Source organism: Ascaphus truei, chromosome 8 (genome assembly GCF_040206685.1).
Source record: "Ascaphus truei isolate aAscTru1 chromosome 8, aAscTru1.hap1, whole genome shotgun sequence".
NCBI lineage: Eukaryota > Metazoa > Chordata > Amphibia > Anura > Ascaphidae > Ascaphus > Ascaphus truei.
Window position 1 is genome coordinate 42700620 of NC_134490.1, and position 19723 is coordinate 42720342.

The following is a 19723-nucleotide window of genomic DNA, read 5'->3' on the forward strand; positions in this document are numbered from 1 at the left end:
GAGCCTCAGCAGTAAGACTCAGAGGTGAGTAAGTGAGAACTTCCGGTGTCTGATGCAGGGCCCAAGATAGCTTCCCCCCCACCCATGCTCCACAGTGACCGGTAGGGTCCAGAATGGGGAGATAGAGACACACACTGAATAGGGAGAGAGAGACAGAATGGGGAGAGAGAGAGATACAGAATGGGGAGAGAGAGACACGGAATGGGGAGAGAGAGACAGAATGGGGAGAGAGAGACACAGAATGGGGAGAGAGAGACACAGAATGGGGAGAGAGAGACACAGAATGGGGAGAGAGAGACACAGAATGGGGAGAGAGACACCCAGAGAACAGGGGGGGGGGGGAAGAGATAAACACAGAGAATGGGGAGAGAGACAGAATGGGAAAAGGGGACAGAGAATGGAGGGATGGGGGGAGAGAGAGAAAATGGAGGGATGGGAGGGAGAGAGAGAATGGAGGGATGGGAGGGAGAAAGAGAGAATGGAGGGATGATAAGAGAGAATGGAGGGATGATGGGAGAGAGAGAGAGAGAGAATGAGGGTTGAGGGAGAGCGAGAGTGAGAGAAAGAGAGAGAGAGAGAGAGAGAGCGACAGAGACAGAGAGAGACAGAGAGAGACAGAGAGAGAAATGGAGGGTTGGGGGAGAGAGAGAAAACAGGGTGTGTGTGAGACGGGGGGACAGAGAGGGGCTGAGAGACATAAAGGGGAAGGACACAGTTGGTGATGTCATTTGTTTTACACTGGCGACACACTTTATTCGAGCTCGGCTAGTCCCACGAATTCGGGTATACCCGGGTGTATTGAGGTTTGTGACTGTTTTCTGCCCGAGTGCATTGGGTTATTTTCCAGGCAGGGATTGAAGCATTTTATTCCCGCTGGCTGCAATACTGCACAGTATATATATATATACTGCATTACAATTCATGAATTTATGCCATCTGGTAGACACGCGAAGCATTGCAGCCTATTAAATCCTAATCATTATCATTTAACAGATCAGCCGCCCATCAGCCAGGCATGAACCCAGGCTGGGAAGGCAAATGCAACGGGGCTTGTCAGAGGTGAGGAGCGGCGCATTCCAGGTATCTGCCAGGTACATACTGGGTATTTGCTCGAATAAAGTGTGTCGGTGCAGTATAAATATTTTTCTAATGTGTCCCGGTTTTTACTTTTGTAAATCTGGTCACCCTAGTTATAGGGAGCTGTCATAGGAGTAGTTAGAGGGGAGCTATAGGGAGCTGTTAAAGGAACAGTTGTGGCAGGAGTTTTTCTGCACAATATAATACTCAGATGTATCAACGTTTGTGCCTATAACAGTTTTCTATTAAGAAAGTCTTGGATAATGTTATTCTCTGTGCCCAAGAGATCAGCATTAGACAAAATAAACTCACAAAAGTTCAAATAAGTTTCACACATGATGCCTATGGCTTCTGCAAATAAACTAGCTAGGTGGCAATAATATCTTTTTTACTAAATCAATGCTGTCCTCTAGTGGCTCGACAGCTACATAAAAAGAAATTTAGTGGCTGTAATGCGAGAAAATAATTTCAGACAGGGGTAGATCCATAAAGCTCCATTAACTCAGGACAATTAACGTCACGTTACCGTAATAGTTAATGGACGTTAGCTTTCCTGAGTTTAACAGAGATCCACAAAGCTAAATATAGGCCAAAACAATGTCCGCCAGGCCACTCGTCTGCATATAGCGAACGTCGGGATAAGACACCCTGGTGCTAGCTGGCAATAACGCTGGCTTGCGTTAGTCACATGCTAAGGAAGATGCCAGGTTGCAATGCAATACATACTTGGTATTTGCCTTCCCAATAAAACAAATACAATTAACCCCTTGGAATCCATAGTGGTCCTGCATTATGCATGTTTTGATGGTCACTGAAGTAGCCAAGGGATTACTTGAAATCATATGAATGCAATGATGAGGATAGCATTCTAGGGAGAGAATTATGGGGTATTTTATACTCTCAGATTCTTTTGGGTTTAAAAGTATTCTCTCTATCCCAGCCATACAGGTCATGAAAGATTGATGAGTGGTAGATAAGACACACCCACAAAAGGTTGGCCTGTCCTTGTCACAGAGGCAACGTTTTGAGCAGAAAAAGAATGGATGAGTACAAAAAGAAGAATTCATCTGAGAGTGGTGTTATAGCAATAACACAGTGTAACCTCTGGTAAAATGTATGGCGCTGACACACATAACCTGCCCTTTGCCTGCAATGGGAAACTACATCTCACAGCATGCTGTGCTGCATCGGGAAGCCACTTCCTGTGTAGGAGGATGTGACTTGTGAGAGACAGGGCCTCAGCCAATGAGATTAAACTCTAGAGAGGCAGGACCAAAGGAGGAGATCTTTAAGAGTCCCTGGCAGAGCATGCAGGGGCAGAGCTGCTGGCTCCTGAGAGATCTCATTACTGACCAATGGTGGCTAAAAACCACTCCTTGATCCGCACGAGTTAGCAGATGCTAGCTAAAGGGAGCCTTGCAGGTTGGTCGTGAGAGTGGAAGCCCAGAGGAGAGACATCTACATAGCATCAGGAGACAGGCGGCGCAAAAAAGGGGATCCTCACTGGAAGCCAAGTAAAGGGGTACTGAAGCATTTGCGAAGTACAGGCCTGCCACACTAATACAGTAAATAGAAGCTCCTATGGTGTACTGGCACCATTACACAGGCCTTATACCAAGGATTTGGAGGCCACAGGAAAAAACACTGACACACAGCTGTGCAGTGCTTAGTGAGGAGTGTTATGTGCCTATGTAATGTGAATGCATTGTATGATACTTCTGTTGAGGGTCATATGATACCTGAGTATCTATTGCTCATTTCTCTATAAATACCATTGTACAGTAAATAATACTGTAGTCTGCCTCCATTGTCTGACCTACAGCCAAGTGTGGGATAATGTATAGGGAAGAACAGTGTCAGATTTCCTATTAGGCCCGTTAGGCGGCAACATTTTGGGGCGGCAAAAATGTCTTCCCCCATTTGAATTTGCCGCGCTCTCGGCCTATCAGACCTAATCATAAGGGACTTACCTGTGCCGGCTGCCTCTGTTCTGCCACCCTGCTAATCCTTCAAAATTGAGCATCAAATTACACTACAGACATCACAAATGGCATCACAGGTGTGCGATGTCATGTTGGTGACGTCCGTGGTATCGTTTGATGCTGGATACTGAAGGGGAAGCAGGGCGGCAGACACAGGCATGTGCCTAAGGGCGGTGGATTTGGAAATCCACCCATGGGGAAGAAGGACTCAGTCCTGCACCTCACTATTAGGTGTGTCAGGGAGAGCCCTGACATACAGCAGGGCCCCGCTTCTCGGCGCTCCGCTTTTTGGCGATCCGCCGATACGGTGGCACCGAGAAGGGGGCCGCCATGTTGGATTGTAAGTCGCGCATGCGCAGAACGGGCGGTTGCGCCCGGCGGGCATGCGCAGACCGTAGTTTGCGCGCGTATACCGTAGTTTGCACGCGCAGACCATAGGTCGCGCATGCGCAGAACAGCGGAAATGCCGGTTTGCGCATGCGCAGAACTGAAAATCGCCGGATCCACTTTCCAACTATTTTCACTATACGGCGGGCCCCTGGAACGGAACCCGCCGTATACCCGGGGCCCTCCTGTATCTACATAGTTCTCACTCTGTTCACAATTCCCTTGCATGTCCACCGGGTGTGCTGCTGCTCCTGTCTTGACTGTTATTTCCCTCTGCTGTTTCCTCTTGGTTCTATTTAGTATCCTCTCTGTACTTGCCTTCTGCCTCATTCTCTGTCTCTAGAAATGTCCTGTTTCTTTCTAGGGGTTGCCCTTTTTTTGTTTACTACAGACGCTTATCTGCCCGATGCTTGCCTCTGACCCAGACAATGCTAATTCGGTTCAAGGCTTCCGCCTGCTGTTCTGGCCACTGAGGTCCATCCTATGCCTGACACCGTAGGGTCTATGACAGAAAACAAAAGCCATCGATGGATCCCGCCGGAACAGACTCGGACCTAGTAAAGCAAGTAGCCTCTTTGAATGTTCTCGCTTTTGACCTACAGAATCAACTGAAGCAGGCAGAGGCACTGCTTGAAAGTATTGAAACTCAACTGCAGTGCACACTTGCTTAATCTTACTGCAGCCTTCCAGTCAGTGGTCCACCTGACTCTTCCTAAAAAATATCCCTTTCCTTTTCTGAGGTAACCCAAGCTAAGACTATTTTTCTGGAGTCTAGAAGCAAATGTTGCATGGACCCTACTTTAAACACTGGCTCAAGGCTCAACAGGTGACCCACTTAATACATGTGGTCACATCCCTGCAAAAACAACTGGGGGAAGTGCTTTTTAAGGTTGATAATGCTGAGACTCTGTTGCATGAGCTACGTACTCTCTCAGTCACACCCCTCCAGCCTGCCTGACCAATCTCCTTTCCGAGGGAACCAAAGCTAAGATTGCCTTCCTGGAGTCAAAGAAAATTGTTCCCACTTTTTTCCCTATACTATATGAGATCCTTATTGCTGATTATGGTGCTCCTTCTTTACCTCCTATACTGTAGTTCAATAAGTGATCCCCCCTATTGTTGATATTAAGACGTCTGCTTTAAAGACAAGATCCCATTTCCCTTTCTCCCCTGCTGTGCCTGTTATCACAATTGCTGATGTTCAGGTTCCCACTTCAGAGACAAGTGTGTTTTTCCCTGATTCTTCTACAGGGTCTGCTTTAACCACTGCTGGTTCTAAGACTTCCTTTTCAGAGACAAGCTTTCTTTTCCCTGACTCCTCTGCAGTGCTTGGTATAATCACTGGATTTTCAGACCCACTCAAGAGACAAGTATATATTTTCCTGACTCCTCTGCAGTGCATGGATTAACCACTGCTGGTGCTAAAGACTCAATTTCAGAGACAAATATATCTTTCCCAGATTAATCTGCAGTGTCTGGTGCGTCCACTGTTTATTCTCAGGTTTCAAGACAAGAGCATTTTCTATTGTTTTTCTCTCACTGTATGATATTCTTATAACTGATTCTTAAGCCCCAGCTTTAAAAGCAAGTTCCTCTTTTTCTGGTTTCCCTGCTGTGCTTGATATCTCGATTGCTAATCCCAAGGTTCCTGCTTTAAATACCCGTTCACTTTTCATTGGTTTTCCTGGGGTGTTTGGTTTCCCTAGTTCTTATTCTAGTTTTCCCATTTAAAAGAAAAGTTTGTCTCTCACTGACTCCTGAGCTGAGCACGAGATACCCATTTCTCATCCTACGAGTGATGGGTATGGGGAACATACAGTACAGAAGTTTTGAGCAATAAGTGCTTCAGAGCTTCCCAAGGTTTCCCAAAGTCACAACTCTAGATGTGAGTACGTGGAAGGATACCTATGAAAAGCCTGGAGTGATTCAGAGACTGGAAAGAGAGAGCACAGAAATTCAGCTTTGACTGACCAGATCAGGGAAGGAAATAAGAAACTCCATGAAATGGAAAAAGGTAAAGAAACAATTAGAACAAGAAAAGTCAAGGATGCAATTAGCACTGGAAGAAGCAAAGGAGCGCTTTGGAACAAGAAAGAGGCAAATCCCTATGTTTCCAGTTCGAACTTTCGGAAAATCAGAATAGACTCTGAAAGAAGAAAAGCATCCTAACACTTCAGAGTTACTACAGAGCCCTCATCCAAGGACGGATCGATAGAGAAAGTTATCTGCGCAAACGCTCCACAACTCTCGTTATACAGACTGCCTACAGAGGAATGAAATTTGGAGAATGCAACCACAAAGGAGGAATTATGAACATTCGCAGATTGAACTCCAGTCAAATGTTAGAAAGGTTCAGCAACAAAGACGCTACAGGAATATGAAGAAGGCTGCTTGTGTGATTCAGTCTGGATACAGATCCTGCGTAATAACCAAGAAAGCTGTGTGTTCCTATAGGCACATTCACAATGCTGACTCGGTGCTACAGTCTGCTTTCCACATGCTGAAAATAAGAACCAAGTTAAGACAGCGCAGTGCAGTACAAACCCAGTCATTTTACCATGTCCACGTGATCCGAAACAGATTCCTTATTATGAAAGGCGTCACTATCAAGATTGAGTCTGTGACTAGAATGAGACAGATGTATCCACTATCACACAATGAGAAGGGTGTCACTGTTTATTCAGCTGTGCTTTCAACTGAATAAATTAATGCATCGATAAAGAAAGATGCCACGGGGTACAGACCAGAGTGGATAAGAGCTTTAAGCCAAGGCTGAGCTGCTGGAGATCAAAGATGCTGAGCCAGATGCAGATGGCCATGCCAGCAACAAGGAAGAGGTAAAAGGCACGATGCCTGGGAGAATTCCCTATCAAACCAGTGGGAAAATGAGTTTGAGTGAGAAGTCCTCTGCTGGGTTAAGGAGGCTAATCCCCTCACTAATTCCTGTGCACAATCTGATGTACCAATTTCTGATCCTAAAACTATCATTTTCAGGACAAGTTTTCCACTCACAGATCCCCTGGCATCGGTGTTGATGCATTCTGACACTCCACTGCCCCAAGATACTTGCCTCCTACTGAAGGCCAATCCCATGGTAGAGAACGATTCTGTAACTTTGCCTTTCACCTGTATCGGATTGACCCCTATTAAATTGGCCTTCCATAATGGACATCCTGATAAGCCTGAAGGATCGTCCAGAGAACGCTCTTCAGATGGGGGAGTACTGTCAGGGACATCCCTGACATATCTATATAGTTCTCACTCTGTCCACAGTTCCCTTGCATGTCCACCTGGTGTGCTGCTGTTCTTGCCTTCAGTGGGATTTCTGTCTACGGTTTCCTCTTTGTTTTAGTTAATATCATCTATGCCCCGGTCTTCTGTCTGATTCTCTGTCTTTATAAGTTTCCTGTTTGTCTAGTCTTTGCTTTTTTTTTCATATGTGCAACAGAACCTTATCTGCCCATTGCCTGTTTTCTGCCTGACTTCTGTTTTTGCCTGTTGCCCTTGTTTAGGTTTGTATTGATATGTAGCTTAATTAAAGGTAGAGGTGGGGCAAATTTGTTTGGATCCTCCACAGATTGATCGTTTCCTTTGGCGCCGAGTTTCAGCAGATCAGTCTCAAAAATGGCAATTCACCTTTTGCAGAAGATATATATATTTTAACACTGACAATCCATCCGTGGACTCTACAATCCGCTGATGGATTTTAAGAACCCAATCCGCAGATTCAGCAATCCGCAGATGGATTGTTAAAATACACCAGCAGATTGTATCCAATGGCAATTTTGGATTAATCCGCGTGGATTGAAACAATCCGTCGGTGGATTTTACACGGCAGAACAGATTTTAAACGGTAAATTTGGAAAAGTCTGGAAAATTGATTGGGACTAAAAGGTCCTTCCCTGTACTTTGACTTGTCCCAGTTCTGTTCATTGTCCCAGTCCTTTTCCTTTGTCCCAGTCCTGTTCCTGCATCCCAGTCCTGTTCCTGCATTCCCATCCTGTTATTGCCTCTTTGCTGCCTGCCCCCGACAACAATACATCGCCACTTGCCCTGGATCCCTGCCTGTGACCGTTACATCTTCACTTCAGTCTGCTGTTTCGGCCACTGAGGTCCATGCTGCACCTGAAACCCCAGTGTCTGTGACAAGGTTTTAATCTGAGGTAAATTAGAGGGGTTACATTGGTGGCACTGCTGAGATCTTTTGTAATTTGTGTGATACACACCATGCCTCCCCCTGTATATATATGTATAAATGGTCAAACAAGGGCATAGTTAAATTTTACCCAGTAGTCAATATTGCCTGACAAAGGCTTAGAATCTACTCGAAAAATTCACTTCATAGCGCTCCATGTTGAGTATAACCGACAGTTCCTCACCATGAGTGCAGCAATTGTAAGTGAGTGGTGCGCACGGGACGGCCTGGATTGTAACAAAGTGTTAATCCTAACGTTTCCAGATACGGTCAATGATGCGACCATCAATAGAGTACCAGGAGCGGCCCCTCCGTGGGAATGGGACCAAATAAAGGGTGAAAAATGTTGTACTGCATGTGTACTGTGTATGTGGGTGGTCCCAGCAGGGAATGTAAAGCGGAGCACAGCCGTGCAAATAAGGGGTTGATCCGAGGCTACAGCAGGTCTGGTGAAATTGTTTATAATAAATATTCAACAACATGGTGCCGACACGTAAAAAGCTTTCCTTAGTAAAATATTAGTATACGCATTAAATAAACCTTCACTTTGCTCCTACATGACTATTCAGCCATTAAACATATCAATCCTAATTTGTCCCTTTTGTCATATGTAGAAATGACTTTAACCCTTTAAAGATGTCATTATATCACTTTGCTCCTACATGGGACTGACCCTGTAACTCATTAAACATATCATTGGCTTAATGTCACTTTTTTTCCTACATGGGACTGACCTTTTTACGTCATGGGCCTGTGCTCATTTTTAGGGTCAGACCATGCTGACCGCTCTGATGGAGATCCCTGCACTTCTGATTCCAGCATCTGGAGCCTGGTTGTATCTGGTGCGATCGCATGATGCGGGACTACATGAAGTTCGGTGGCATTCAGGACCCTTGGCACTGAAAGTGTAATACATGTTACTGTGAGTTCTGTTTTGCATCTTTCTTTCCTGTAAAGCATTAAACATATCCCCGTCATTAGGTCACGTTGGTCCTATAGGCACTACCCTATTAAATGTCAGACATCAGTTTTACCACAAGATGGCATTGCTCTCCCTCAAACCCTTAGGTACACTCTTTAAAGATGATACTGCAGACATGTGAAAAAAGGTTTTGTGGTCAGACAAGCCCAACACTGCACATCATCCAACTATCAAGCATGGTGGTGGCAACATCATGTTATGGGGATACTTCTCTTCAACAGGTACTGGAAAGCTTCTCAGGGTAGAGGGCAGAATGGATGGTGCCAAGTTCAGGCAAATCCTTCAGGAAAACATGTTCGAGTCAGCCAATACTAAAACTAGGGAGGAAATTCACATTTTAGCAGGAAAATGACCCGAAGAGCAAAGCCACACTGGAGTGGTTGAACAAGAAGATAATTAATGTTCTCGAGTGGCTCAGTCAAAGTCCTCACAAATCCAATCGGACATTTATGGTGAGACTTGAGGACTGCAGTCCATCGACGATCCCCAACAAACTTATCAGAACTGGATCAATTTTCCTGTGAAGAATAGGCAAAAATGTCACTATCCTACTGTGTAAAGCTAGTAGAGACTCATCCAAAAATACTTTACAGCCAGTTAATTTCATTTTGTAAATTTCTTTTGCTGACATTTTACTTTCTCATAAAACAGTGTTTAGTTTAGCCACTCCTGCATTGTAGCTTAGAATAAAAAAAGTTTGTGTGAAAAACGGTGCATACTGTACATTATTTTTAAATTCAACAAAATGTGACCACTGTATATATCCCACCTTGCTGGCTCTTAAGCAGTTTACATCAGCTGACTCTGCAGCATTTGATACTGTGGACCACCCTCTTCTCCTTCACTTTCTCCATACTCTTGGCATTCGTAACAAAGCTCTATCCTGGATTTCCTCTTACCTCTCCCATAGTACTTTCAATGTCTCTTCTGCCTACACCTCCTCCTCTATCGACCTCTCTGTGGGGTTACCCCCGTTCTCTGTCCTGGGACCTCTCCTCTTTTCTCTGTATACACTCTCTAGGTGACCGAATCACATCTCTTGGGTTCCAATATCATCTCTATGCTGACGACACACAAATTTACTTTTCTACCCCTGACCTTACACCTGCTGTAAAGACCAAAGTTTCTTAATGTCTCTCTGCGATATCATCCTGGATGGCCCTCCGCCGACAAACTTAACATGGCATAAACAGAGCTCGTCATACTTCCTTCCAAACCTGACCCAACTACCTCCTTCAACATTACTGTTGGAAAAGTCATACACCCAGTAGCGCAGGCACGATGCCTAGGGGTCACACTCGACTCCTCTCTCACTCTCCTCTCACATTCAAAACGTATCTAAATCCTGTCGCTTTTCCCTCCGCAATATCACAAAGAAACGTCCTTTCCTCAGTTGCTCGACTGCTAAAACTCTGATACAGGCCCTCATTCTCTCCTGTCTCGATTACTGTAACCTCCTGCTGTTCGGCCTTCCTGCCTCTCACCTGTCTCCCCTACAATCTATCCTAAACGCTGCTGCCAGAATCACTATAATCTTTCCGAAATCTGTCTTAGCGTCTTCCCTGCTGAAATCACTCTCCTGGCTTCCTATCAAATCCCACATCTCACACTCAATTCTTCTCCTCACTTTTAAAGCTTTACACTCTTCTGACCCTCCTTACATCTCAGCCCTAATTTCTCGCTATGCACAATCCCGACTTGCGTTCCATCAAGGATGTCTTCTCTCTCCCAACTTTGTATCTAAAGCCCTTTCCTGCCTTATACCTTTCTCACCGACTGCCCCACACATCTGGAATGCCCATCCCCTTAATACCCGACTAGCAGCCGCTGAGCGACAGTTGGCATTCACTATTTAGCCACTGGCTGTTTTGGCACTGATGTAGGTGATTAGCTTTACGATTAGGGGTTAAGGTTTCTATGATAAGGGGTTAACGGATTACGTTTTATGGGGTGAGGGATTGACGGGTTACGGTCATCATGTTACTGAATTCAGGTATGGGATTTTACAGTTAACAGGTAGTGGGTTAAGGTTCTTAGGGTAAGGAGATAAAGGGTTAGAGCAGGGGTGCACAAATTGGGGGGGCAAGGAAGTTACAGAGGCCCCACACTCTTCTCGAAGGCATTTAAATTAAATGCCAGGGAGCGGTGAAGGCCTCTGAAACTCGCTCTTACCTTGGCTCAGGCGGCTTCTGGCAAGGCGCCATCAAATGATGCCGCATGGTGGCGCTGCCATAGCAACGTGACGTTTTGACGTCAGAACGCCAGAGCCAAGGTAAGGAGGAGGGGCACGAGGAGGAGGGGGAAGCCGACACGGGGGGGAAGATTGCACACCCCTGGGTTAGAGGACACATTACCTGTGGCAGTGAACAGTCCTGGTGGTGAAGCGGCAGTGGATAAACACTGCATCGAAAAGTCATAGACCGTTCTGAGAGTCTCTCTGATTTGGAGTCAGCCTCACTCAATTTCAGCATCTCATAGACTTGAATAGTCTCACTGATAAAAATCAGCACGTTTCTATGAAAAAAAAATATTATTTTGGGGCTCCCAAATCTCACCTATTTCAGTCCTTTAAGGTTGACGCACTCATAATCCCACTTACCTTTAAAGCTGCAGTTCAGTCAATATCCTGCATGTGTGTTTTTTTAATAAATCAGTTCTGTAGTAAGAAAAAATACTTTTAGCATTTTCTGTTTTTAAAAAAACAACTTTGAAAGACCAATTTTCTTGTATTCTATTTTAACAGCCATTTGCTAAGGCACTGCCCCTTCATGTCCTGTCACAAGCCCTGGCACACCCCTTTGTCAGCCCCGCCCTCCCTCTAGCACATGTCAGTGCAAGAGTGCTCATGAATATTCATGAGCTTCCACTGAGTGACAGAAGCAGAAGAAAAACAGATCCCTTCACTAATGATGTTACCAAATTTCGCCTATCAATACATGGAGAACGAATTGACCTGCAGCTATACAGTTCTTTAGGTAATTAGAGATTGCACACATGAAACTATTGAAGTAAAAAAAAAAATAAAAAAAAAAAAAAAGACTGAACTGCAGCTTTAAGAGAAAAAGGGGGAATTTGTTTTAGAAACATTCCCTCCCATTCTTATTTTTAGAGAATCAATGTGTGTATCATGTTATTTATATTGCGCCCTCAGTGTACGCAACACTTTACATAATAAGAAAAGCACAAACAGTGGGGATAAGAGCAGCGACTAAAGCAAAAGTGAGACTCTTCTCCAGAAGAGTTGCAATTGAAATGGTCAACATTGTATAAATCTTTTTAAAGTAATTTTGATTGGAGGCCGCTGCCCTTGGTTTCTTTGTTACTAGAAGGGGTCAACTCCTTATTAATAACAGAGGAGCCGTCCCAAAAAGAGCCAGGTTGTTAATTACACCGGATGCTAATTACCTGTGGGTTACGTCCCCCTGGCTTTCTTGAAGTTGTTAAGTTAATCAGCTGTTTTAAACCCCCGCTCCTATTCTTCGCACAATGTGACTACAGCTTAGTCTCACCCATGCAGATAATAACCTTGGTATGTCAGGAATGAGTTATCGTTTCCATAGCTAAATAGAAGCTGCTGCTGAATCCTGTTGCCAGCCTATTAATTAGTGCTTGCTCTGGTTTTTTTTCCTATTCATTCTGAACTGGATGGCTCATTTGCAATTACACAGTACATGTCATGAGATGTACTCCCTGCAGATGCTGTTATACTCACAGATCAGAGAAAGTCACAGTAATTATCTAATCCAGCTTCATAATAAATAGCCCTGTTGATAGGGCTCTCTTTTTTTTTTTTTTAGGCTTTTGCATCTGTATTTATTTCAATTATTTGTGGGTATTTTTTTTGCATAAAAGATTAATTAACAGTTTAAATCCCCCCCCCCCCCTCTTAAGCAATTATAATAACTCTAATAGCAAAGAGTTGTCTGATTTCACTTTTTGCAAATGAATTACAAATTGAGGAAGTGTTTTTCAATCAACAGTATTTTTTACTCTTAGTCAACCTTGTATTTATCAGCGAGCCGATAAGGTAGGGGAAGAAACTGGGGGCTTTGCCTGTGCAAACTTGTGTTGGACCCAAATACTACAGACAAAAGGGAGCAGGCAGAGGAAATTAAACCCCTCCCAAGTCGCAGCTCACCATTTTTACAAATTATTTATAGGTATCAGATTTGACTTAAAAGGGCATGAATGACCTAGATGTGACCCCTAGCCACTGCCATTAAATCCCCTTTGGTCCCACAAAGGACTGCACTTTTTATCTACATTGGTGTCTTGACCTTTTTTTTTTTTTTTTTATATATATATATATATATATATATATATATATATATATATATATATATATATATATATATATATATATATATATATATGTTCTGTAAATTTATAACATCGTGTTGGTATAAAAATGTCACTGTCGTTATGTCCTGATTGCCACTGATCCATAAAATGACTAAACGTCATTGTCATTATGTCAGTTCAGTCAGGCATACATGGCACTACATCTTTTAAAACGACACTAAAATATGTCCCTTCTGAGCCAGTCTATGACTCATTCCTATTATTGAAGAGAATGAAATATACTGTACAGTTCTTGCTGCAGTGCCTGGCTTTAATCCCCCATATTATAGGGTTTCCTTTGATCCTGCTCTTTGTTAAAACATGGTCCTGGTATAATTAACCTCCCCCCTTAAAACCTATATAAGGACCACCAGGTAAGCAGACAATTATATACAGTGATTCTGGGAGAGACAGTTACTGTACCTGCTAATGTCACAGGAACATTGAGATTATCATCACTCAATAAGGAACAAGTCAATTAGCCCACCCTCTTACCATTTCTCTACGTGCTATGAAGCCCCAGACCCCATTTGATAGCTGGCTTTTTCACATATTTAGGATCCCAACCCTTTCTATCCCAATTATTTTCCTGTATTAACCTCCACCAGTTCTTCTGGAAGGCTGTTCCATGTATCCACTGATCTTTCATTGAAAAATGGCTTCCTCATATTACCCCCGAGCCTCCCAACCTCCAGGTTCAGTGCATGAATCTCTTGACCTAGGTTCCTCTGTATAATAAATACTTCCATCCTCCTGTCCATCAATATGTTCATCAGAGTTATAGGAGGAGTTTGAAGCAGCTGTTATATGGAGCAATATGGGCAATTATAGGGAGCAGTTATATTGAGCAGTTGAGTTAAAAGGAGGGGTTACATGTAACAATAAGAGGAGTTATAAGGAGTAGTTATACAGTATGGAGCAATAGGCATTAGGGGGGAGTTATATGGAGGAGTTATAGGAAGTAGTTATACAATATGGAGCAATAGGCGTTGGGGGGAATTATTTGGAGGAGTTATAGGAAGTAGTTATACAGTATGGAGCAATAGGCGTTGGGGGGAGTTATTTGGAGTAGTTATTGGAAGTAGTTATACTGTATGGAGCAATGGGAGTTATATGGAGGAGTTATAGGAAGGAGGCTATCAGGAGGAGGGGGTTTGTGGAATAGCGCTGCTTAGTATATATGGGCCCAAATCTTTAAGATTTGTGGTAAGGCAGTAAATTAAACACAGACACATTGTTAGGGGAAATGACTAAACCCTGGCCCACAATAATCCTTTATCCAGAACCGGGAAGGAAAGATGATCCGAGGAGCAGCTGAATGTTTTCCTGAGTGCAGCTGAACAAATTAGTGGTCTGCATGGTTGGAATCCAACCACATTCTGCACAGAGTTTCAAATCGTATTAGCCCATATTTACAAAGTGCTGCTATTCCAGAAGACACCTTCCAGTGCTGGGAGACACCGTATAACCCATGGAAGTGCCTGGGTTTCTGGTACCGGCGGGTGTCTTCAATAAGAGCGCCACTTAGTAAATATGAGCCATTGTTGCGAATCTGCTGATTCTTCTTAAAGGTGCAGTCCCACTTAGCAACCTTTTGTAAATAATTGAACAGTCTGATTGCCTTCTTTAAAATAATCTAGCCGTGCTAAAAACAAAGATTTGGCTGCTCTTGTTTCTCTGGGAATTAATTACAAATTATATTTCGTTGGGGCCTCTGAATAGGGGAGTGTTTGTAAATCAAGTGTTTTCTTTACCCTTTGCCCACCCTGTTATTATCAGAGAACCAATAAAGATAGGGGAGAGAGAGGGGCTTCTTCTGTGCAAACTCTTGTTGAACACACAGTGATATCAGACAAAAGGAGCAGCCAGAGGAGATCAAACCCCTCCCAAGTCTCAGTTCACCATCTTTACAAGTGTATAAACATTATTCAAAATACCTACAGGCGTCAGATTTAGGTTAAAAAAAAAAGGGCGTACATCATCTGTATGTGACCCTTTAAACATGTCACTGCCATTAGTACACCTTGGTCCACTCCTGGGGGGAAATTACCCGTTAAACATGTCACTGCTAGGGATGAGCGAATGTATAAAAATTTGCCGAATTTTTATTAATACTTAATTCTCCCTCTCTCTTCAGCAAAACCCATATTTCAGGCTCTTGATGCATCGAATGTTTAGTGCGAATAGTGGCCACCGACAGAATTCTATACATTTGCACGAATGTTTAAGTTGGGCAAATAAAAAAAATATTCTCACTTGCGAATAAATGCCATAAATTTGCAGCGAATTAGAATTCACCCCTCTCTAGTCACTGCAATTAGTGCACTTTTGTCCTAGGGGGGACTGACCCTTTAAACATGTCACGGCCATTATTACACTTTGTGTCCTGGAGGGACTTATCCTTTTGAAGATCAGTCAATCCTAGTACAAAAAAATCGAACTGACGATAATTACATGTTTAATAGGTTATATAGCACTGATGGGGAACTGTCTTTTTAAAAAGAATTGGACAAGTATAATTATTTTTAAACTTTTAACATTTTCATGGTATGCTGAAGATTTTTTTTATCAGCTTTTGCTAATGACTTTTACTGACAGCACTGTGTGTCAACCTGCAAAGTCCCAAGTAAATTGATTTATTTAATTTGTTCTTTGTTTGCAAATAAGTTTTGAAGCAATCATTAGTCAAACAGATTAACACAAGTAAGTGATCTAGTTAAACTCTGTGTTCAGGGAGAAAAGCAAGACATATTTAAATCAGTAAAACAGTTACTTTAAGGGGCATTGAATCTTACTAAGGAGCCTATTACACTAACAAATTGTTTTAAATATTATTTGTAACCTACTATGTGAGAGTGCTCTGAAATGACATTGCGCCGGAGGAACCTGCAGCCATTGGTTGTGGTTGAGGGCATTAGGGGGTTGCAGAGTACCACAACTTTTTGCTTTTCATACTCAAAGCACTGCTACTTTTTTATTCACAAACTAATAATTCCACTTTAGAAGAATAAAAGAAAAGAAAAATGTGTGTATATATATATATATATATATATATATATATATATATATATCTCTACTATATATTTCTGAAAGCACTGTATGCCTGTCTGCGTGTCCTCTGTCCCTAGCGGCAATCGCATTGGAGCTTTGGCCCGTCACTCCGCCTCAGGCCAATGAGATGGCTCCCTTGGCCCGCCCGCCCCCGCACACCTCTCATTGGCCTGAGGCGGAGTGACGGGCCAAAGGTCCAAAACACAAACACACACACACACACCAACCACACCCCCCCCTGGCCCTCCTCAACGGCTGCCCGGCCTTGTCCATCCACCTCTCACCCCTCCGCCCTTCCCGGCGGCTGGCCCGCAACAACGGAACCACCCCCTATCACCACTCCGCGGGACCACACAAAGATCACCCTCTCTCCCGGCGCTCACCCTCTCTCCCGGCACTCCCTCCCACAGTCCGCTCCCCCACCCCAAGAGCACGCTCTCGCCGCTCTCACCTTAAGGCCTTGAGGCCGCGCCCCCAGCTCACCATCCCCGAGAGCGCTCCTCCGGCTCTCTCAGTCGGGAGCTGTACGGGCTGGCTACCCACACCACCTCCTCATCTGAGCGTCTCAGCTCCGCCTCGCCGGGGGGAACAGAGGCCGCCGAGGAACCCGAGGAAGAGGAGGAGCGCGGCCCGGTGCGAGGTAAGTAAACGCAGGGGAAGGGATCTTTCAACCGGCCTGGCCCTTCACCCCTGCCCGGCCCTTCACCTCCCCCCAGCCCTTCAACGCCCCTCCCTGGCCCGGCCCTTTTTTTTTAATTTTATTAACTGCATCATGCCTTGTTCACTTATGTAACTATGTATTTGTAACCATGTATTATTTGTCATCTTAACTCTATGCCCAGGACATACTTGAAAACGAGAGATAACTCAATGTATTACTTCCTGGTAAAACATTTGATAAATATATAAAAATAAAATCGTTTAGTCTGGTACTCTTACTCCATCTTTTCCTCACTCACTCACTCCCTCACCCCCTCTCTCCTCTCACTTGCCCCCATCTTCCATCAATTACCCCACTCTCACTCAATCCCCCACCACAAAATACATAACAACCCCCCATTCGATATTAAAAATATCCCCTCTCCCCCCATTCCATCTTAAAAAGACCCCCCCAATACATATTAAAAAGACCCAACACTCCCCCCAAAACATATAAAAAGACCCCCACTCCCCCCCCAATACATATACAGACTCCACTGCCCCAATACAAATAAAAAGACCACCCACAATACATATAAAAAAAGACCCCCAGCCCCAACACATAAAAATCAAAAACACTCCCCTCAATACATATCAAAAGACCCTCCCCTCCTCCCCCCCCCCCCCCACCCCCAATACATATAAAAAAAAGTAGACACCTTGGGGATGATCAGGCCGGGCCCGGTGGCTGTGGGGATCCGGTGGACGGCGCTGCAAGTTCGGGCTGACCTGTCAGTCGCGGCCGGGCCCCGGGTCTCCATCAGCTGCAGGCCTCCTCACTCTATGTCTTACGCAGAAGCTTCCAAAGTCAGCGCGCACCAGAATCTGAGGCCAAGCTTACTTCCGTTGTGCACCGCCAGAGGTTGGAAGCTCGGCGTGGGACATAGTGAGGAAGAGCCTGGCCAGAGGTCGGGTCTAATTTGCAGCGCCTAACACAGTCACCGGGCCCGGGAGACTTGTCCCTTCTGTCCCTCCCTGTTGGCGGCCCTGATTATATCCATCACCAGTAACATGATCATAGCACACTTGAGAAGAACCTGCCAGGGGCAGTGTGAATGTGGTGCTTGCATCACACAGGGGGTTACATATCATACATAGGGTGACCAGATTTAAAAAAGTTAAAACTGGGATACAAACAAATATTTATAAAACAAATTGCATCACTATTTGCCTAATAGCATCCCCATTTATGCTGCATTATTAATTTCCCTTTCCCACAGTCTCTTTCTCTCTCCCCCACCAAGTCTCTTTCTCTATGCCCCTTCCCCCAATGTCTTCCCTCTTCCCCCCAGTCTCTCTCTCTCCCCCCTCCCTCTGGTCACTCCCTCCCTCATCTCTCTCTCTCCTTCTACCTCCAGACTCTCTTTCCCCCTCCTCCAGTCTCTTTCTCTCTCTCCTTCCCTCTACCCCCCAGTCTCAATCTAAACCCCCAGTGTTTTTATCTCTTCTCCTTCTTCCCTCAGTCTCTTTATCCCTTCTCACCTCCCAGTCTGTTTCTCACCCCCAGTCACTCAATACCCTCCACCCAGTGTCTCTCCCCTTCCCCCAGTCTTGCTCCTCCCTCAGTCTCTCTCTCCCATTTCCCAGTCTCTTTATCTCTCCCCCTCCCTCAGTCTGTTCATCTCTCCTCCTCCCCCAGTCTCCATCTCTCCCCCAGTCTCTCTCACGCCTCCTCCCAGTCTCCCCCAAGGGTGTCAATCGATCCCACCCTCCCTCTCCCCAAGTGTCTCTCCATCCCTCGCTCCCCCAATGTCTCTCTCCGCCTCCCAACCAATATGTCTCTTTTGCTCCCCCCAGTCTCTCCTTCCTCCCAGTTGGATAAAACATGCACAGTGTCTGTCTCGCTCTCTCCCTCAATCTCTATCGCTCCACCCAGTCTCTCTCTCTCCCCAGTGTGTCTCTCTCCCTCCAACTAGTGTGTCTCTCCTTCCCCCAGTATCTCTTTCCCTCCTGCTCACCTAGTCTCTCTCCATCCCTCCCTCGCTCTCGCCAATCTCCCAGCCTCCTCCCCCAGTCTTTTTATCTTTCCTCCTCCACCCAATCTTTTTATCTCTCCCCCTCCCTAGTCTCTCCCTTCCCATTCACCCTCTCCCCCAAGTCTCTTTCCCCAGTTTCTCCCTCCCCCACTCTTCCTTCCCCCCAGTGTCTCTCTCCCCCCCAGTGTCTTTCTCACTCCCTATGTCTCTTTCCCCTTCCCGGTCTCTCTCTCTCTCCAATGTCTTTCTCTCCCTCCCCCAGGGAGAAAAGGAGCTGCCACAATGGCTGGAGGAGTCATCGTGCTGCAGCCCCTGCTCCTCCTCAAAACCAAGACATTTCAAAAATTGTTGGGACACCGGTACAGTTCATTAAAAACCAGGACATCTGGTTACCCTAATCATACACTCAGTATCACAAGCACGCTGCCTAGGTGTCACATTTGACTCCTCCCTCACATTCTCCTCTCACATTCACAATGTAGCTAAAATCTGTAGTTTTAACCGCCATAACATTGCAAAAATACGCCCTCTCCTCTGTCGCTCTACTGCTAAAACTCTGACTCCCAGGCGCTCATTCTCTCCCTTCTCGACTATTGTAACCTCCTACTGTCCGGCCTTCCTGTCTCTCACCTGTCTACTGTACAATTTATCCTAAACGCTGCTACTAGAAACACTTTACTCTCAACCTAAATCTGTATTTTCATCTCTTCTGCTGAAATACCTCCCCTGGCTTCCTATTAAATGCTGTATGACTTCCAAATTCTCCTCCTCTCTTTTAAGGTTATACATTCTTTTGACCCTCGTTACATCTCAGCCCTAATTTCTCGCTATACACCTGCCCGACTCTTGCGTTATGTGCAAGGATGTCTTATGTCTACCCATTGGCAAATTTTCCATTAGGTCCGGGCATAGGGTGACAACATTTTAAGGTAACAACATTTGGGGGAGGCATGCACGATCTGTGCTTGCCAGCCGCTTGTGTGCATGTGCATCCCACAAGCGCCGATCACGCATGCGCGACCGCCAAGCACGA